Genomic DNA, 22,744 nt, shown 5'->3' on the forward strand with positions numbered 1-22,744 from the left:
GTTGCGTTCAAATAAGCAGAAAAAATAAAATTAAAAATCTACAACGATAAGTATAGTAAACGGTAAAAATGTTTCCAAAAATGTTTGTTTATAACGACCTAAAAATATCGTGTAAAACAAATATCTTCAAAAATCTGTAATAATGGGTGTGTTAAAAAGATCACACCTTAAGCATACGTCATATTATTATGTAAGTGTTTATAATATATCAGTATCTACTCTGCACACGATTGTCTCATAAAATATTCATGAAATCGTTTCAAAAACACACATGATGATGCGAACCAAATTAATGCGGGTTATTTACAAACCGAAATCAAATTAAAAAACGTTTAACACATTTCATGCATAAATGTATTGTAATATTATGTACCAACCGCATATTGTTTGTTTACCGTTTGCACTGTTTGCGTATAATAAGTCGTGTGTATTTCAAAAACGTCATATTATAATATGATTATCATAATATAACGACAATATGAATAGAACAGATACGGATTGGGTTTTAAAATAGCTGAGAGTAATCTGCAAAATATCTTGCCAGAAATCATTCTTCGTCGGCTATGTTGCAAACAGAAACGTTGAAAAAAAAAATATTCCGAAAATTGTATATCAATTTCAGAACCTTAAACATGGTTACAGAACTGAAACCTTAACAATTTTCCACATGTAATTTTATTTTCAGCAACGTTATAACATGTCAATTGTCAACGACTAAAATTTTTCAAGTCTGACCAATTTCTATTTTTTTTTTTTTTTTTGTTCAGAAGTTACGTGGATACTGGTAGAGTTAGTTGTAGTTACACGTTTCTAAATTCGCTGTATGTAATAATGGTGTTAAAAGTTTGTAAATATTATGTTAAGCTAATCGCATTATTTGTATTCTATATACAAGTGAGTCATGCGAGTGGTTTGCGTTTATAATTGAAAATTAGTTCAGCCAATAAAATATTATCGTAAAACATATACCTACCAATGGTCTATAATTATTTTAAATTGCAAAAAATCTGTGTGAAAAAAAATTTCAAAATGTTAATGAAAATGTCGCCGAGTAGATAAAATATCCAAAACTCAGGTACTTATATAGTCAGAAAAATAAAAACTGTTTGTAATTTATTATTATTCATTAGTTAAAAATGTTGGCAGGTCGTAATATTATTATCTCGACGATACTTAGTATTAGGACGAGCGAGTTTAAAAATAAAAACAAAACCATGGGAATTTGGACGGGATTCAATAATATTGTAACGTTTACAATAATTTTAGGTTATGATCCTTTGTAGTGGTGCTTTTTGGCGAACGCAGGACACGTCTGAAACTCATTTAGCACGAAATAAAAAAAAAGACTCATTTTTTCTTCAAAAGTGCGCTACTTTTCCCGAGTCAGATTAATTCGTTTATTTATATCCTGGTTACGGCTGCTGTATAGACTCTCCGTAATTGCATTGAATTATTCATAAAGTGTAATGGTTGTTTTGTAATACATTTTTATTTTTATATAATATCATGATATTTTTTAATCGCGCCTTTGCAGTATGCGAATTATGTAAAAATCTCTTTGCTCTCCCGATCGTGTTTCGAGTGACTTTTAAGTCTGTTGTATCAGCTCCGAACTATAATAATGTGTACGGCAAAACGTCCATGGTAGACGACGAAGACGTCTCATGGGAAAAGAAAAATTCGAGATAGAATTACATATTTTTTTAATTTAATTAATTGCGCATTAAAATACCTACATACATAGGTAGGTGGGGAAATTAGGGTAATTTTGTTTCGAACTCTTTTCATTCGTTTTTTAATCTTACTTAAAAACTAAATTTTAATCAAAATAACCTGTTAGTTCTCAACCTCTTAGTTTTTCATAAAAAGTTTGTGCTCCGACAAATCTCATTAAAATTTGATATCTTTTCGTCTGTAAGTTGTGGAGGTCCTTCTGCACTCGTTCATCTCCGTCTTCGTCTTTGATCTTCGCTAGAATTTTCTTTTTTTTCACGTTTTGGAAAATGCTATCTTCGGTGGCTATGGTGATTGATGAACGACTGCAATGTATTCATGCATTTTCAAATAATTTAACGACCTACAGAAATATCAGATTTGTCATATGGAGATAAATATAAGTATAATGGACTTTGCATAGGTCATGGTTTCGCAAAAAGTTTTTGCCACACTGGAAATTTCGTTAAATGGACGTTTATCATGCAGAGGTTTCAGTCCAGTCTCATAATTTACACTTTTTAAAAGTATTCATATACGAGACATATATTCGTACAGCTAATTGTTTTGTTAAGTATTTGAATAAATTTACTCAAGTGCATGCCTACATACTTACTTTGCAAGACTAAGTTTCACGGTATATCGTATGTGTGAGTCCCGATAATGCGAAATGGGAAGTTTGATAATAAAGCAAGACAAAAAAAAAACTGTGCATAAAGTAATTACGCGCGTGACTAAAAGTGAAATAAAATGTTGAATTTTTAATTTTATCGTGTAAAATTATTGTTATTGTAACAGACATAATATGTGTAAAACGTGTTTACAATTTGAGACCGTAAATGTAATTTTAAAGTTTTTTTTGCAAATTTAAATTATTTTGCACCACGCGGCGTGTATGTTTTTCGAAACTTTTTAATTACTTTTTTTTAAAACACATAGATATATACGAGTGTATAATATCACATTTAAACAAATTTAATTGCATCATACACTTCTAGACTTGGTTGCGAAACACGCTTAACTCGGGTTCATGATATTGTATGTCAACATTCATCAGCATCAATAATTTGTAACTCGTGATGGGTTTGAAGCTCGGCCCGTGCAGTGTTCTTGATCGATGCAAATCGAGTCAGGCTTTCGGTGAGTGAAAATTTAAAATAACCTATATCGGTTCCAGCTACAAAATCGGTTTAAAAAAAAATCGTAGTATATAGAACATCGTCAAGAAATCAAACGGTATAATATACACCAAAAATAGATAAAAAAATAACATTTGAATCATCGATTGTTTGTCTGCTAGTTTGTTCATTCTCTGCAGACTAAACAAATACTGGGCGCAATAAAAGTCACGTGAATAGCTTCCTCGAGACTCGGCGAGGGTCGTTTGTAGCTTCGTTTTACATCTCATATAGTTGACGATGGGGTGGTTCACACGAGCATTTAGTTTCGGCTCACAAAAATATAATATTTTTCGTTTGTGGGGTGCCATTGGTTGCAGATAATAGGTAATACGGTTATTGCGGTTGGATATAATTGAGTTAATTTGCATTGTAATATCGTAATTTAGTAACTGAGGCAAATGACCTAAATCGTCGAAACTATACACGTTCGAATCACGATTTAGATGTATCAACATTTAAACCACTTAACAATAAATGTAAAATAAATGTTGTTGATTTTGTAAGTGTTAAAAATAGTCTCGTATGTTCTTTCCGCATTTTTAAATATTTCAAAAACTAGAATTTGCAGACAAGCTGATAACCTCTCTGCTGTAAAGAACGTATTATTATATCTAGTGCATCATGTCATTAAGCAGGTTACTCTAATGGATACGTTACATTTTAATTAGACGATAAACAATTATAGATACAATGTAAAACGATTCTGAGCGAAGACGGCCTGTCAGCTTAGTCTTTAAAATTATTTGTTATTTCGACGAACTTTGTAAACTCTGAAGTTTAAACATATAATATACGAACAAATTGACACTATATTTTTGATATTTTTCAAAAGTGGTGAGAAACATTTGTTGAGAATCTTGTTCTAAATGATCTGCAGGCTTACAGAAATTAGATCACACAATGTGAGTCGAATAAAAACTGGAATAAGTGGACAGTTTAAAGATTAGGTATAAAAAGTATTCAAAAAAACCTAAATATTTCGACCATTGCCTGAATTAATAATATTTGTTAAAAATTCAAGTCTCTGTGGTTATTAAATTTTTAATTACGTCAAAAACAACAATTTCATAAGTTTATTGGTAACAATAGATTTTTGGGACTTGCTCGTTTTATCCAGAATTTTACGTGACAAATACACATTTAGGTTATCGAAACTGCGCGGGTTTTCAATTACTTAAAAATGATACTCGTCCATGACACGAAGTGCTTTTTCGTTGGTCGGGTCGGGCATCGCGCGTGACGGTCAATAGCAGAGCAAATAATATAGTACTCTACGATCGGGACTGTACAACATTTTCACGATTCGACCGAATACCCTAACCCTGGTAGATGCAGCCCAAGCGAGCAAAAAAAAAAAATATTTGTATTGTTTTTAAAAGTGTATAGTCGTACACTTACAACAGCATGACATTTTTAAAAGTTTGTTTATTTTATTGAACATTAGTCATTAATAAATAGTGGCTATGTGACCCAATTTATGTGTGAAAAATTAAAATGTAATATACGTATTTCCATTTATTGATGATCAACTTATGACTATTTGCATAGTAATTCGTAAACCTTGGTTGATAATTTGTTCATTATCGATGTTTATAAAATATATATTTATTTTGAATAATTCAATGCACCACATTCAAAATTCGAATGAATGGTCTCTTAGTTATTCAAATGTTTGTATCGGATGTCAAATTGGACCTAGTATTTATTATGACCCGTTTTTACAAATTATTAATATCGATAAATTAATATTATTTAATATTATTAAATATTACTACAGTTCTCAAATCACCATAGCTCCTGTGTCTTATAAACTCATTATTATGGACCTTTTATCCTTAGAACTCAAAGTTAAATAACTCAAAAACTAGTCGACAAATTTTGATTTTGATACGTCGAAAATTTCAGAAAAATGATCTAATGCATAATTTATAGTCCACAATTGGCATTGTTATTTGAAAAACAAAAGTTTGCATGTCCACAAGGCACTCCTTAGGTTAGGTTAGGTAGTAGGGAGTAGTAAAACAAATCTCGAGAGTTTGAAAATATGGTCTTAGAGTATATTTAAACATTTTAAAAATCAGATTTTGAATAACTGCGTGATTAAAGAGAAATAAGGGGTGAATATGCTTGGTGAATCACCCTGTACATAATAAAATATAATCTGGACAAAATAATATATATATATATAGACACTCAATATGGTAAACGTTTTCCTTTACATTTTTTGAGTCTTGGGAATTATTTGGACTCTCAGTTCAATGTTGTCATCGTTATTTCTATATAATAAGAGTATTATTATATTGTAATATAGTGAGACAGTGTTGTTACGAAACGACCAAGTGTTTAACGACTGGAAACCACGCGAAAAATTGTTTTCATAAATATTTACACTTTTTGAAATTGCTTGTGTTAAATGATAAACGCTACATCCGGTATTGCAGTGTTGAATATTAGTACAACGATGACTTATATTGCATACGAAAACGTTTCCAAGCGCTGAGAGAGTTTGTCTTTTTTTTTTTTAATTGTTGAAAACGACTGTGTATACATAGTTATGAAGATGTTGTGTTCTATAAACATATTATATTCTAACCATTTCGAAGTAGGTGCCAATTTTTCTACATCGGAGAATATAATATTTTCTACTACCAACGTAAAAGTGTCTTCAGACACACACGCACACACACACACACACATTATCGTCTTATAATCAATACTTTTATCGTTGCACTCGGAATCTAAAAAAACAGCACTCGAAACTATTTTTCGGTGCGATGTGAGTACCAACGAGTCGTCAACGTTCTGTTTATATCCGTATCATGTTTACCTTTTTTTCATCGACATCGTTTGACGTTATTCAAATTGCATGTGATGATGCGGTTCAAAAATAGCGACTAACAAGCTTGGTATGTATTATGTGGTACAGTTTGTTTAAGGATCCCAATAGTCTAACGTCCTTGCATTCGATATTGCATATTATTATATTGCACAACTATTATTATCGAATTGTTAAAAAAATATTTAGGTTGACAAACTATAAATTATAACATTAAACGTCTTATAACCGTTATTATACAACTGTACAGAGATTGCAGAGTTATATTGTAACGGTCAAGAAAATTTGAATGTTTTTTTTTTTTTGAATATTTGTCACATTCGATTTATTGCTACCTAGGTTAAAGTATTTTTTATTAATTCCATGTCATTAAGCGAATACAACAAGGGATATGAAATTTCTTTTGATTTTAAATTAAATTTCGCTTATCGACGTTAGTCTTCTTCCCTTTAATTCAAAAAAAAATAATTTATATAATGACATATTATGATTTTAATTCCAAGCTTATATTATTTTGTAAAGTCCAATCGTATATTTCGTAACGTTTACCACGGTTTCATAGAGTATTTTGGTGATTTGTACTCTGAATCATAATTCTATACAAATAATTATCATTTCATTTTTCAAGCGCATAATAATTTTGTCCGTTAAGTGCACTACTGCTGCATGCCTATATATAGTTTATAATTACTTCATGGCGTAAATTATAGTCTGAGCCCGAATTAGATCTTGTAAAATATGTTGTTTGAGTATAATATATGGCAATCAATTATCTGTTTGCAGTTCAGCGACAATAACGTTACCTAAAATTAGATATTCGACGATCGTAAAAAATAGTATCGCAGTATCTAATTTTAGATTTACGACGAACGAGTAAATGACCTATATTGTAATTCGTAGTGTAATTTCGCCTAGATAAAAATTCTAATCAAGATTATTTTGTCCACTCTGTCACGTATAATTTATAGATAAATTAAAAAAATATTAAATTTTTAACCCACGGTCTTCTAAAACTTTCTCAGAATTAACAAAACTTTAGTGAGATGAAAAAAATTCGAAAACGTGACATTTATCGTAATATCCATGTAAACAATTTCGAAAGTTCTAAGTCGAGTTGTTAAATATGACAATATTTTCAAAAATTATGGTAAAATACTTGAATATCCATATAAAACTATTTAATGTCTGATACCCATGAGGAGATTTAAAAGATATTTTTTTTTTCATATTTTTGAAAATAAAAAGCGAAAACCGTACAAAATTGATCGCATATAAATCTTAGCCTCGTTATGTTGGACTTGTGGCGACGTCGCACAGAAAATCGTTAGTCGTCTTGAAAGTTCGACGTCCGCCAAGGGACAAGGAAACGAATACTCTAGCTGTGCAATGGCGATTTGCAGTAGTCTTAAGTGTCTTTACTACAGTTTACTGACATTTAACGAACATGGGGTGACCAACCCTAACCGGATTCTTAATGTGTCGGTGAGTTCTGCAGGGAGCACCCGAACAGCTGATGAATGTTTGCGGACTGAGAGCGTGTACACGATGTATTAAGAGTTTCGCTCGAGCGTTTTCGGAGTGAGCCGTCTCGACAGCGAGTCGCGACCATTCTCCGGACTTGTGCCAGGTTTGGGCTTGTCCGCGACACTTTGTGGCTTGGCCGAACGGAGGCGCATCGTTGACCTTTGGACATATTTTAGTTCGTCTCCGCGGTCGCGATGCCCCGATACCGGGTGATCTTTTTAACGAGCCCGCCCACCTCATGAGCGCGTATTGTCGACGAAAATTGCCGAACATTTTTCCATAGTTTTGAGTAGTCGAAAAACCATGGGTTTCGAAAAAAAAAAAATTTCTAACCGCTTTGTATGTCTGAATATTATTTTACTGGCTATACACTTATAAATGAAAAACATTTTATGGTGCAATTTGATGCGTAAAAATCGAATCGTGGACTAGCGGTTAATGAGTTTTAAGTATTTATAATATTATAGATGAGTGGTGTGCTTCAGGGTTGTACCTACCTCTCAACATTTTGTTCTACTAATCAGCCTATCTAAATCTTCAATACTTATGACTATTAAACTACTTGTAAATAAAAACTGATTCATATGATATATACCTTATAAGTACATCATATATTAAAATATTATGAATCATATTCTGTTTCAAAATCGGAATTTAATTATGTATGTTGTTGATAATAGAAGTTCAAAACTTAAAAAATGATAACGATAAAAAAATAGAAAAAAATAAAATATTTTCCACAAATGTTTTTGAAATATTAAATATACCTCAGTTTGTGTGAAAAAAGCCTCGTCTCGCAATAAACTAAGAAAAATGTATTTCAAAATATGTTCACCACAGTTAGCAGGCCTACGTTCATACAACCGACAATCAATACGCATAATAACTCGGTCTCTGCGGTTACAAACGTAATTTACTGAACATTTACTGAACATCACTATAATTATTATCTTATTAGTATTTCCACTTTAATCTTTGCCAGTTTAATTTCAAAGATCACCCCCCCGTCAATGTGCCCTCTCGAATTATCTCGTTCTGGGTCCACCGCCCGGGATACGAACCGGCTAAAAAATGATAGTTCCGAGTGGGAGGGGAAAAAAAGGAATTCGACACGTGCCCAAGTCGGTTTCTTCGGAAACCGAATCCGTTCGTCGGGTCGCGTCCGGAAAATATGAAAATCGTAATTAATCGTCGTCCTGCCAAAGTCCTCGGGTGCACGTCTCGTCGTCTGCACGTGCACGTACGACCGTCGGACGACTATCCATATTTTGACCTCGTCAGATACAAAACAATAATTATTGAAAAACATATTATCGTCACCGCCCGTGGACATTTCCAGAATAACATCTAATGCGATATCATTGTACTCCGCTCCACGTGGCCCGCAATCACTATCGATTGTCTGAAGCACGGAGAAAGCGTCGGAAAATTGCGATGCGGGTAATAATGTAGGTATAATATTGTATTCGTGTGTGCCCACCCAAACTTTCCTCTCTGGCCCTCGTGCCACCGTGGGCTACACGTGCGAGCGTTTTCCGCGAAATCGAATCTCGTGTTCCACACATGCACGACTGTTGTACGACTCGGAGTGTTCCGAGAAGACCGCGAGTAGTGGTTTACCTGCGACTGCTGCTGCACGTGTACGGTTATTGCACAATTTGGTGAAAACATAGTAATACCTTTGAGCTGTAACTTTGAGAGTAAAAGAATATTGTGCCCGGTAGCGGTGCACTTGAAATCTTTCACTAAAAGTGTGTTAGAATTGAAAATTTCACTCTTCTCGAAAAATGTCGATGAACTACTACAGTCGTGAAAAATAAGATAAGAAGCATTTCAACGTATTCGGTTAATGGATAGGGCTCTAAAATTTCATGAAATTTAATTTTTTCGACGTATGCGCCTAACGAAAAGTAAAAATTGTAATTTAAAACCACGTTAGAGAGTACAGTAAACACGACTATACTAAGTCGCAAGTGTCAAGTGGAAAATGTTAAAGAAATATTGTGTACGTCATAATATTATCCATCTTAAAAAGGCACATCTCACCTACATCGTGATCTGGAACTTTACGTCGGTTATCAGTAATTAATGATATTAATTAATTGATCGGGTATGAAATCAGCTCTACCATAAAGCGATAATTATTGTACAAAACACACCCAAGAATACAGAATTAAAAAAATATATTTTTCAATATTTCAAGAATGTTGAAAGTTCCGTACGTGAAATATTTCAAAATGAAAATTTCATGTCATCACGTCTCGAGTACCCTCAGAGGAATGCCAATTAGACTATTATTATTATTATTGTTTTTTTTTTTTTTTTTGAGGAATTTACCTAAAGTCTAAATTGGATGGTAAAAGTGTATGATAAAATTGCATGTTAAAAATTAAAAAAAATATGAAATAAAAAATAACATTTTTTTTGATGCAAAAAACAATGATTTATGGTACTTAAAAGTTCATATTTTTAGAAGCGCAGAGTTTTTTTTTCGCTTCGAGTAGCTATTGGCCTATGGACATGATAATGATATTTAATTATTTTTTCATATTTTGAAATACCAAATGTACTTTTCGTTTAAAAAAAAAAAATACACGATGTTCATTTTTAAGTATCGACATTCCACATAAATAATTCGTTAAATAGTATGTACTATATATAAATAAAATATGAACGTTTTTTAATCTACATTTTTTTACTGTTAATTTTACAAAGCGGCAACGATTGATTTTGAAAACGGCGAATGACAATACCAGTTAACACATCATACCCAACCATATAACTTTCGTTTCAGGCAATTGGCGAAGACAAATGATATTATTATTGATTTAATACAAACGATTTCCGACACGATTGCTATTTATTTGTTTTTTTTTTGATACCCAATTAATTTTTTTACGAGCATTCATTTACACAGGTCGGTGACCACAGTCGATGGTTTTCCTATGCCATGAATTATTTATAAAATCTACACCAATTTACTCGAGAATCGAAATTTCGACACTGTAAAAACAAAATATTTTAAAATATTTGGGACCGACGGTGGCAGAAGAAAATATTGTAGTGCACAACCTATACGTCGTTATACGGCTTCTATTTTTAACTTTTTTTTCTAAAAAATATTGATTCGCGTGCAATTCATTGTTAGTTATATTTATTATTATTATGTTATCAAACACCTAAAACAAATGCTATCATCAGCTTTACCTATAACGGTAAAGGCAGTTCTGTTAATACGTTTTTTATTATTTTTTAAAAACGTTAAATATTAGATACAACATGATAGACGAGCCGTTTTGTACGCTTATGGTGGGGGAGGGGGGTCAGTCTGACAGGCTGAAGCCCCCGCCCAATTGTTATTTTAACAAAAACTTGTCAAACGTTGTCAAAGTCAACGTGTAAGCAAAGACGTACATTCAATACACATATCTACATTTTTACGGATAGCTATAAGCCTACACGAAAAAAAAAAGGAACAGTGGCCACTCTGCTGTCCAGTAAGTGTCGCCGAGTGAGTTACTGTTTGCAATGGACGTATACAATATTCGAGTTAAATGGTACCTGTTTTGCGTTATAAAACAATAAAAACGAAATCTGATTGAAGGCGGTCGTGTGTCGTACGACATTTTATTGTGTCGTATTACCTAGGTGGTAATAACATATTATGTGAGGTTGAAAAAAAACATTATATTGTTTACATTACTTATATTTACATATCTAGTTTCCTAAAATTATGGACGATTTTTTGATAACAGTATGACATAGGTAATCGTACGAAGGACCTTGTATTTGTTCAATACTTAGTTTTGATGATTTTTTGTTTTTAACTAAAAATGAATTGTAATTTTGTCAACATCTGAACGTTAAAAAGCTTATAAAAAATTACTATTCCCGTGCGTCGTTATATCTACAGTGAAAACTTATGAGGGGCCTTGTATTAAATGCTCAGGCTTTTTGATCTAACAGATTACTTTTTATCGACGTTTTTGAAAAAAAAAAATACTTAAATTAACCGAAAACAATCCAAGCGAATACAGACGATCTAACCAAAGACACCAAACGATTTTTTTTTAATATCAATAGTTAAACAAATTTTCATTTTCTTTTCGACCGTTTTTTTAAAAAGTACTGACCATTTTCAATTTCGTCTTCCCGAAAATACCGAAAATAATTTTCTACCAAAAACCTCCATCGAAATTGATGATCAGAGCATTTTTCCCACTAGTAGAGTTGAGAAGTGTAAGTTGTACAAACTCTTTCGAATAGCTCACCTAAGCGCCTGAAATGATTAGACTGTCCGAAATAACATTCGTAATTATTTCTAATCTCCCCCTCCCCTTCCCCACTGTAAAATCCCGCGAACTCCACTGTCGTCGTGTCTTGTATATATTATTATTATCGTCTTTGATGAATTATTAATAAATTATGCGCAGTGGATATAGTTCACACTTTCGATGACGGTTTCAACCGATCGGTCGATAGTCACCGTGATTTACGGCTGACTGTCGTCGTCGTCATCGTCGTTGATGTCGAAAACGAAAACGCTTATAATAATTTTAGTATAGGCTTTGCGCACTACATTTTAAAGATCACCAAAGTTTAGTACGTAAACAACAACAAAGCTGCCAGGGTCGTACAAATATTCAAATAAATCATATTAAGTCATATGGGACGACGGCCGTGCAAATCGCGGTATCGGATGCGAAACATTATAAAATATAATATTATCACCTCCACACAAAATGATATAATTATAATAAAAAATGGAATATAATATTTTATTGTCACTTGTCAACGTATAATTTTTTCAAATCATTGATATGATCTAATATTACGTACTTATATCAACAGTGATATTTAGTGATGTCAATTTTCATTTTCGTTAGAAATACTGGCGACCATCATTTTTTTTTTTTTTTTTTTTGTCAAGTTATCATATTTGAACATAAACTAGTGAACTCGCATACGTCTGTCAACGTCATTTGCATCAATGGCACATATTGATGCTCATGTCATGTATTAAACTATCAAAATGGCAATGAATGGGTGAAATGGAAACCTTTAGCTTGACGGTTTAAATTTATTATTTGTTAACTTTATAAACTTCTAACTTAACGGTATTGTATTAGCTTGACTGGAGTTGATTATTTTCATAGAGTTACCTCTGTCAATATTATGTAATATTACGTTGAAACATTTAAAAATATTATAAACAAAAAAACCACTCAAATGTCGCGGCATGATTGCCCCAGCCTACAGACCGAATCGGAAAACTGTCTCGTGTTCGACACATGCGGAAAACAATATGAGATATTGTGATACATTTTTTTCACGTTTATTTCGATCGTGTTTTGCATAAAAATGCGTTTGTATTTCCGAAGACCGTCGAGCCTTGAAATCGGTCCGAAAACACCGTCAAACGCATTCCCGAGCAGATCCTTCGACAACCCCTAAATCGCCCAATATATAATATAATATATGCCGCAGCAATGTTTTGTTTTTTATTGGAAGAAGAGGAAAAGACACAGCTATAGGTATCGACAGCGCATTAACATCTCGTTTCCTTGTCCCATCGGTGGCGGTTCTGTCTGTATATTTTCCACTAGGAGACTTGTGCTCTCATCAACAACACCAAGTCCCAAACTACAGCAGTAATCATAATATACAAAAAGAAAAGCATAAAATATACAACAAAATTTGTGACCCGACTTACCAATCCTGACACGAAATTTAGTGCCGTCAACAGCGAAAATCGGTAGAATACCAGTCGCCGTTCATCTGCTCTATATAATATAATATCGTGTAGTCAGTTTTAGATTCCGAACGGAGCTCCTGCGAATGGACGAAAAGGTTTTTTACAATGATGCGTTTTTTTGTTCAAGTGTGTCCGACGACACGTCGTCTTTTTATAGCAGAGAGAATTCTATGATCTTCGAAATCGAGTGTAGTTTCTGCAAAGGCAATAAAGAATATCTGCTCGTCTATGATGGAAGAGAACCTGTGTTACCAACATGGTTATGGCGTCTAGCAATGATTACCGAATCACGGTCTTATCACTCATCGTGTCATAGTTGTTATCATTTATCATTATCAATTAGCCGGGAAATACTGTTCAACCACTATATAGAGTAGGTATTGTCTTCCATCACATTACCTTCATCAACGTGTATAAGGTATAAGGATGACTTATCCATTATTTTATCGTCCGTGGGTTAGAAAATTGAACAAGGTTTTAACTTTTAGGCAGTACTGTTCAAAATAATTGATAACCAGTTGGAGATCTATTCTTGGGTATATTTTATGTTACAATTTTTGGTCAATTTGTTCTGTTTAATTTGAAAAATAAACTGTACACTTAAATCTTATACTGATTATACAAATATATAGCGTTATATTGATTAAATTAAATGCTATTTATGTCCTATATAAATATTGTCTGCATATGATTAAAAATTGGTTTGAAAATAACACGTTAAAATTTAATTTAAACCAATACAAATAATATGTTTATTTCCGCTCGTCAAATGGCACTAAAAATGTAGTCGAACCATTAATTATGCATTCAATTAACTTACCGTTTACAGTCTGACACCTGCCAATGTAAAGGTATTAATTAAAAATGTTAATATAATTAAATATTTGGGCGTGATGTGAAGCTTAGATGGCATAATCACATTCAACATGACGTACAATAATACTATTGATACGTAAGTTATTTTATAGATTTAAGAGTTCAAGATAATTTTAAGTCAATTGCAATATTGTTTAGAATATTTTTCGTAGTACTTATATTGCTCGATCATTGTTGGATTATGGTAATGGTACCAATCTGAGGTTAAATACATACAATACGCATTTAAAACAATTGATATAAAGGATTTACAATATGAACAACAATACAAATTATTTTAAAGAACCAAGTCTTATTAAACAGAAAACTTATTAAAGATCAAAATCTTTTTTATTTAAAAGCTTTTTTCTGCAAACGTGCAATTTCATATACGTATAAAGTTGATCTATACAGCTTGGTTATATAAAAAAGTAAATAAGTAACATTTGGAGAAATGAATACTCTAAAATATTATGGTATCGACTTGTGTGAAAAACTTTCATAGGTATTAAAAGTAAATCTATCTATAATACTACTATATAAAATGAAGTCACTTTCTTAGGTTCGAGATAAACTCCCAAACTACTTATTCAATCGTCGTACAATTTTTTTAAATTAAAGAGGACACCTCGAGAAGGTCTTAGGCATATATTTAGTTAATGAATAATCAGTTATTGTTAATTAAAATAAACGTGTAAATATTGTATACCCATAACTTTTTTGGTAAGAATTAGTGGCTGACTGAAAATAAATAACAATCAAACTCGACAACCACAGATGCTTCTAGGCAGGTCGGTTAGGTAAATAAACAAAAAAAAAATTAATTTTATCCGTGTATCTATTATTAGTATTTATAATCAAAGGTGTTACATTAGTTATTGGTAAAAAAATAACTAATAACTAATCGAATTTTCACAAATTGCTTGCTAAGATGGTTGAGTTGCACTTGTAGCCGCTCATCGGCATATCCACTACCAAAATAAAAAATAAAATAAAAAATATTATTCATATAAAGTGTTTACCTATCGTGAAGTACGATAATAATAGTAAACATAATATAACATAATATCCTACCCGATAATATATTGATCGCCTTACTAGATTTGGCATTTTTGCGAAGTGCACTGGATCAGACAAATCTTCTTATAAAATAAATTATCATTTAAATTAGATTTCATGTAAGTTGGAACATTATAATCGTATAACAAGTATTATATGCATATACAATTTATAAGATATAACCCTTATAATTAAAGCAATAGTTATTCATATATAGCCATATAGGGTTTTAAATTTCAAGTGAAATATCTCAAAAATGGAATTTCAAAGATTCCTGAAATATGTCAATGAAATTATGAAGAATAAAATATATTTTATTATTAATTAGGTATAAATGGTATTTTGTTATTGATTAATTTATCATTGATAACTTTATCAGTTGGCTCCCTATAATAAATTGTATGTTGTTTATGAGGTAAATTAATTTTAAAAAGCTTTCTCGATGTAAGCTTACGAAAATACACTTTTAGATATAATAAACTTTTTTTTTAAATTTGTTTTCCACATAAATAAAATATTTCAAGAAAATTGATTTCACGAAATTGTATTACTAACTATACATCATACTGTATGACACAATCTTAGTTTTTCCTTGTTTCGAAATAACCGACGAACTTCGCCTATTGCAGAAGTTAACGATCATAATAATAATGTATATTTAAAAAAAAATTACTATTTTTATTGTATTCTTCGTTAATCGTTGTAATAATATGATTATGAATTATATTATACTCATGTCGTTATTATTTCAAAATGTTTTACTGTTCGCAGTTTATTTTCTATTGGTGATTACCAATCGTTTTTGTAGGTATTTTTCCTTTACGTTCCATTTTAATCATCATAATTACTTTAAATCTGGCTTCCATTCTCTCCCCCCCCCCCCCCCGCCGCCTAGTTATTGTGTAATTGCATGTATTGAGTGTACTATATACTCGTAGTGTAGGAGCCGGAAGCCTTATTATAGTTATTACATCAGACACGTTTTTATTATGATAGATGGAAATCGTTTTAGTATTTATATACTTACTTTTGTTTCGGGTTTTGCGAGATTTATCAAAACTCGTGTATTTCCGCGGAATCGTGTCAGAATTCTTACTACACTTACAAGAGTTTGCGTAAACTATGCCAAAGTTTAGATGAAGACAAAAGAAGAACATCGTTCTTGAAGTACCTACCTACTCTCATTTCGCGGTGGTAATATTGCTAAAAACAATGTAAGCTTGTAATAACAGTTACCATTAATTATAATAATAATAATAACAGTAATATTATTATCTTGTGGAAAACCTCCCGAGTGGTGCGATTACGATATAAAACGAAAATACTCACAGTGCACTAACGCATCATATTATTATGAATGTGGTAAACATTGGGTAGGCAATGCAATAATTGACGACGTCGTATTGTGTTACGGTATACTAATATATTATCTTATTGTAGTGTTTAAAAATGATAAATGACATCATAACCATAGGTTAGGAAGCATTAAATCTATTTTATTACCTACCCTTTTTGAAACTCGACGAGATCGATAATATTATTATCTATTGTAATTTTCGATATCTATTTTTAATTTGTATTTCACATACTAACTTATGACTTTTCGGTGTATTTTGTTTTTTCCCGATTTAAATATGTAATATAATGACAATACATATTGGTTTTATAATTGTATGATTTATATATAGGTACTGTCACTCATTTCTGTGATCATTTTATGATTTTCAATTAAATGTCTAATTCATTACGTCTTTTTTTTTCCGATTTAAAATATCAATTCTATAATTCCACAATTTTGATCTCTAATTACTTTAAACTTACTTACTGACCAACATAATTATGGACCTGTTGGCTGTTGTTAAATTATCAATTTTATTTATTTATTTTTTTTAAATTAACAGACCTCGTAAAATATTCATTTTTTTTGTCGATTTACGACTTAGAAATGTAGTGTTTTATACTGTCAGGTTGCCAACTTTGACTATATGACGCAATTTTGACAGGCGATATTCAACGGCGTTGAACGCTATCATAAAATACTCATAAATCATATATTGAATGTTTGTTAAATCTAAATTAGATATACTGAGAGCAAAATCCAACAAATTTCTTTCCAACTGATTTCTTCTTTTTTTTATTTATTTATGAAATATTCAATGTGTACAGTTATTAAGCACAGTAAGTATATGCGAGGTAGTTGATAAAAACATTTCTGGGTCTTACGGAATTAACGAATCGCACATTAGTGACATAGGGACATTAGGTTGGTATTATAACGAAATCTAACAAAATTTAAATCAACACATTAGGTAGATACAAATAAATAGGAATCAATTTTAATTTAACAATATTTGCAAAAAAGTATCAAGATCATATTGCATGATATATCATACAAAATACACGAGTCATTATAATATGCACAAAGTGTACTTCACTTGAATTATTTCAAAATTGATAAAATGATTTAAAAACGATATTTTCTTCGTGAAATGTTTCAAAGAAATGTTGAAAACCATTATGTTTTCTATTAAAAGTATTTAGTCGGGAATACAGATTGTTAGAAATGAAAACTGACCAAACACAGAAAATAAATAATGAACGACATCAAAATATCAACGGATGACTATAATATGTTAATGGTTACAAATCAAGTATAATTCTATCATATTCTCGGTTAATTCATCAGGTCTTATCAGTCGGGTTCCTAGTGTCAGTCTCCATAGAATTAGTATTTGATACAATAAACCCATTTTTAAAAACGTTCTCTCCCGCAAGTTTAAGATACAATATCATTTAAAACACAACATTGTCATCATATTTTTTTTTTTACGTAGATAAAATATTTCATGCAAATATTGTTATCTCTAATTGTGTACAATGTACTTTACGATTTATTGCACGTATATTAATTTGTCTGTGTGCGTGCGTGTAGTTATTTGTGCTTACCCGGGCAATAGGGCTGTATAGATTTAGAAAGTACACTGTCATCAATATTAATAGTATCTGTAGATGACTTAAGCAGGCGCGAAGACCTGATTTTGACATTTATTACGCCGATCGAGTCTATTGTGCAGTAATCGACATGAATTAATAGCGATAATGCACTTGTGCACAAATATTATTGCACGATAATTGCAGAAAAACTCGATAAAAGCGATCTATTATTTATTTTGATATATTTTTCTTATTGTCGTTAAACAGTAATATACACTATTAGACGGCGGGTATCTTGTTTTAATTAAAATTACAAATTCGTTACATCGAAGTGACCAAAACACATTTATAATTGTTCGTGTTATTAAATCACTAGATTTTAAAAGGAACGATTGTAGTTTCATTCGTTACGTCGATAGTTCGCCGTAATACTGGTTACACCGAAATCGGGGACGGATTGGCTAAAAAAATCGGCCAGAGAAATTGCCATGCGATAGGCATACCCGATATAATATTATAATTTGTAGTAATTAATAATTTATTTTCGATAAAAAAAACCTTTTTTTTTTTAGGAATTGTCTTGTTTAGGTATAATATTTAATACAGTATAGGTATACATAACTCTTTTTATGAATGTCCATCATCAACTAGATTAGTTGTCCTACCAGAAAAGATGCTGAAATACAAAATCAAAGCATTTTTATTGCGTCAAAAAGTTATGACTTTTACAAAAATATTGTTTTTAAAAAAACACACATCATCATAAACGCAACACATTCATCGCTTCGCTCAGAATGCAAAATATCCGGACACATTTGCAGACTGTCTAAAAATAAAATATGAATTAACTCATGTATGCCACCATTATAATACTATATTATGTATTAGCGCAGCCAAAATTACATCCAAAATCGTTTAACAGAAACGACGTAAAATATCATCAGAGAATTTGTAATCCAAGTGATTCAAGTAGAATTCTAAAAACTAATATATTTGATTTTCATGACCTCAGACATTTTAAGTTGTATCTAAAACTCGTACGTTTCAATCAAGTTCAAATTGTACAAACTTGGCGTCTACACATTATTATTATTTATATTAGAGTCAGTTCATTTGTGAACTCTTTTTAACTCTCCGTCACAAAATGCCGGCTTATCGGAGGGTTGCAATTATTATAACCACTTATCATCTCAATATATATTTTTATTTTTTATTCACTGTAAACTATTTCATTTTGTACGATATATTCTGGGTAATAAAGGAAAATTATTTGCAAAAAAAAAAAAATAAACATATTATTATTATTAAGGACTTCGGTCCGGAGTTATAGTACTGCAAGGATCGTCGGCCCACCGGTGAACCAATGCACAGCTGACTGAAATTGTTAACACCTACCGATCGATAAGATGTATTTTTGTATTATTTTATAGTTATTGATATTTTAGACTTATCTACACTAACCTAGGTTTATTTTTCGTCTCGTTTATTACAATAAACTAGCTGATCCCGTGCACTTCGTTGCCCGTTAAAAATGTCATCTCTACATAAGAGACTTGATTGTGATAATGCGAGCAGTACCAGTTAGGCAATCTACCTCCGGTAAACGTTTTGCCATATAAATTATTTCGAAAGAATATTTTTGTAAAATAACTTAAAAATCCATCCAACATTATTGTGAGTGCGTGGGGATGTTGTAGATACCTACTCAATACTGGCATATGATTGAAAGAGAAATGGAGCACTGCGAACGACGACGGCCTATAACCAAATAACCAAATTTTCATTTTTTTTCCTAGTCCTCGCCGCCTATTAAGTAAATCTGTAAAAATGTATGTGGTTCGTTTGGCACATCGTTTAGGTAGCTCTCAATCCCACTTTGTGTACTTGGCTTTTGATTTTTGACTGTTGAATTAAATTGTTGATAATTTGCTTAAATGTCTCTTGTGTGACACCTTAACCCATTCGGCCACCACTGCTGTTGGAATTATGGGAGCGTAATAAGATTGTTAAGCTCGTATAGTAAACCCACGTTAAAATTTTAATTATAGTAATATTATTTTTTTATTTCTTATTTTTATGTCAGCAATATTATACATTGATGGATCATTTTTAATTTGTTTTTTTACCATGACAACAAAAAATTTAAACAATATTGGCATTCACTTTTTCTAACAATGATTAGATTAATTAAACATTCATGTCATAAGAAATGCAGGTATTAAATAAATGATTGCTCATTAGTAAAATAAAATAAAATTGTACACTGGTAACGCCAACAACGGAAAATGGAAAATGAATAATTATAAAATAATAATCGAATAATCATATTTCATATAGATAAAACCTAAATTTTATCTCTACTATCGACTATTGCGTTCTATGCAAAGAGAGGGTATTTACGGCTATAAATAAAATCGAACGGAATAAAAACGATACGAAAATTATGACTTTAAAAAATTTAAACTTTACCTTACACAGTGAAACATAATATTAATACCTATAATATTCAATAGGTACATGACATATTTCTCCATGTTGATCAATTTTTTTGGCGTTGGCCAGGGGCCCCATTTTAACGATTGATCATGTCATATGGACGATTTTATAAGCTAAAGCTTGCTGTAGCTTTTTCAATTCGAAAAAACATTGCGGAACTCAAAAAATAAATCATCAAAAAACTTTTAAAAAAAAAAATTTAAAAAATCGGCCCAGCCGTTCTCGATTATTGATGAATCGTTATACATTTTTGGCTCTATTTTTATGTATATATAGATTAATCGTCACTATAGGATTTTTAATCAACACTTGCACGCTTTCATTGCGTGCTAGGCACATTGCTACGTTTCCCTGTCGATAAAACAACACACTAATATTGTACTACAACTGCTTGTAGTACTGTTTACACATTAATTTTGTCCGCTTAAAATACTTTCGGAAACGTTACAATTACATAGTCAAGATGATACCGTGCAAACGAACGCACAAACGACGTGTGTTTCAGAGTGGTAAAAAATATAATAAGTCAGGTGGACAGGAGGATACTATATATAGTATTGTAGTATACGAAATGGTTTTCTGATATTCCATCATTATGTTTAATATATTCCTGTCGTTGAATTATTTTCCATGACTTGCTGCAGTTCCTATTTAATCAGTCAATTAATTTTCAAGTCACTTTGATTTTTTTTCCCCGACTAACGAAGATGTGTATTATAATTGTATGAAAATGAAATAAACGGAATTATCATTTATAATTAATGAAAATTAAAGCCTTTTAATGTTTAATATTTTATTTTTTTAATTTATGCTCAAATAAAGAGTACAGTTTGTTTAAAAAAATTTATAAATACATAAGTAGAGACACTATTGAATGTAAAGTAATAAAAAAGTAAAATAATATAAAGTCGAACAAACGAAAAATTTAAATATAAAAATATATATTTGATTCGAAAGTATTTAAAACTTCTACCATACCAATGGAGAAATAAATTAGGGTTATATTTAAAAAGAAAAATTAAATCACACGGATACATTTCAGAATCTTATTTGAAATTTCTCAAAAATAAAATTTCCTAAATTTAAAATCTTTTTTTATAATTGTATACGTATCTGTTACTCACTGTAAAGAATTAATTATTGTAGACTGCCAAAGTGTTAAATGTACAGTTTTTGGATTTATTTCAATTCTGGGATCTAAATACCTAACGTAGAGTGTAAATGTCCACGGAAAATTAGAATGCCACTCAAACACATAAATTTAAAACTTCTAAAAAATATCTTTATCTGATAACCCAGTTTGATGTTTAATGAGACGTCTGTTCGGAGATTCGTTCAAAAATAAATGATGGTACAACAAAATGGTTTGAAAAACAACGTTTTAATTTACCGATTCTGCAGGAGAACCGTGCTTCTTTTTGTAAAATGTAAACGAAGTATAAATAAAATAATATGTGTTAATAAAAATTTTTTTTAGGGGGGTAATACATATCAATTCATTTATAGTTATAATATTTGTGTACACGATATGTATGTTTGAATTAATCAATTATTTGTATAAGAAATAAAATAATTACCTTTTGGGTATACAGACTTCCTTAGTCAGTCATAAGAACGTATTCGTATCGGTCGCTTGGCCACCATTATAGACAGTGCCGGATTTAACCGTTGTGCCGCTTTAAGCACTAAATAATGTGCCGCCTTTCAATATAAATATTTTTGTATGAGTATTGTAAAAAATAGTGAAGGAATCATAATATAATATCTCTCATACTATGCTCAGCTCACTGCTGACAATAATAATTATTGTCCGTCTGCTCTTGACGCTCGCTATACAAAACAGTGTTCGGTTCCAATAAATCAATATAAAACTGTAAACATATCGTTGTTTTTTTGTTTTCCTGAACAGGATTTTCTTTTACTCACACGTAATAAATTGGAGATAAAAGGATTAAAACGATGCTGTTTTCTAAAAAAAAAAAAGGACAAAAAGCGTCCAGTTCAAAGTTTGTCGAGACGAGAGATACGAGAAAAAAGGACGATACCGTTATACACTTTTTCAGCACCCAATTAACACTGATCAACCATTTTTTCCTGCACAATCGTTATTGAATTCGTTTTTTTATACAATTTTTGCTCAGTATTATCTCAGTCTTTATATCCGAAACCAATTAAAATATGCAAAAAAATGAAATCCACAATCGACACTTGGTGCAGGTTGGTGGACTTACACGAAATCGTTTAACAGGTCAATAATTAATGGACTTCGCGTGGGCAAACGAGGAACGTTACAGTTTATATATGTCGCTCATTATATTTTTGAAAAGTGTTAGTGAGGGGTTGAAAAGGTAAAACTCAAAAAGTTACGGGGATGGTATAAATTCGCGATGA

At 31.3% G+C, this 22,744-nt stretch overlaps 1 protein-coding gene across 1 annotated transcript in view; it reads left to right on the forward strand.

Moving 5' to 3' along the window:
* LOC111040083 (phospholipid transfer protein C2CD2L) overlaps positions 1-22,744 on the forward strand; it is a gene marked incomplete at its 3' end in the record, with an annotated part of 106,357 nt that overhangs the window by 54,240 nt on the left and 29,373 nt on the right. The gene's annotated exons all lie outside the window — the stretch shown is intronic.

This window comes from Myzus persicae, unplaced genomic scaffold, assembly GCF_001856785.1.
Source record: "Myzus persicae strain clone G006 unplaced genomic scaffold, MPER_G0061.0, whole genome shotgun sequence".
NCBI lineage: Eukaryota > Metazoa > Arthropoda > Insecta > Hemiptera > Aphididae > Myzus > Myzus persicae.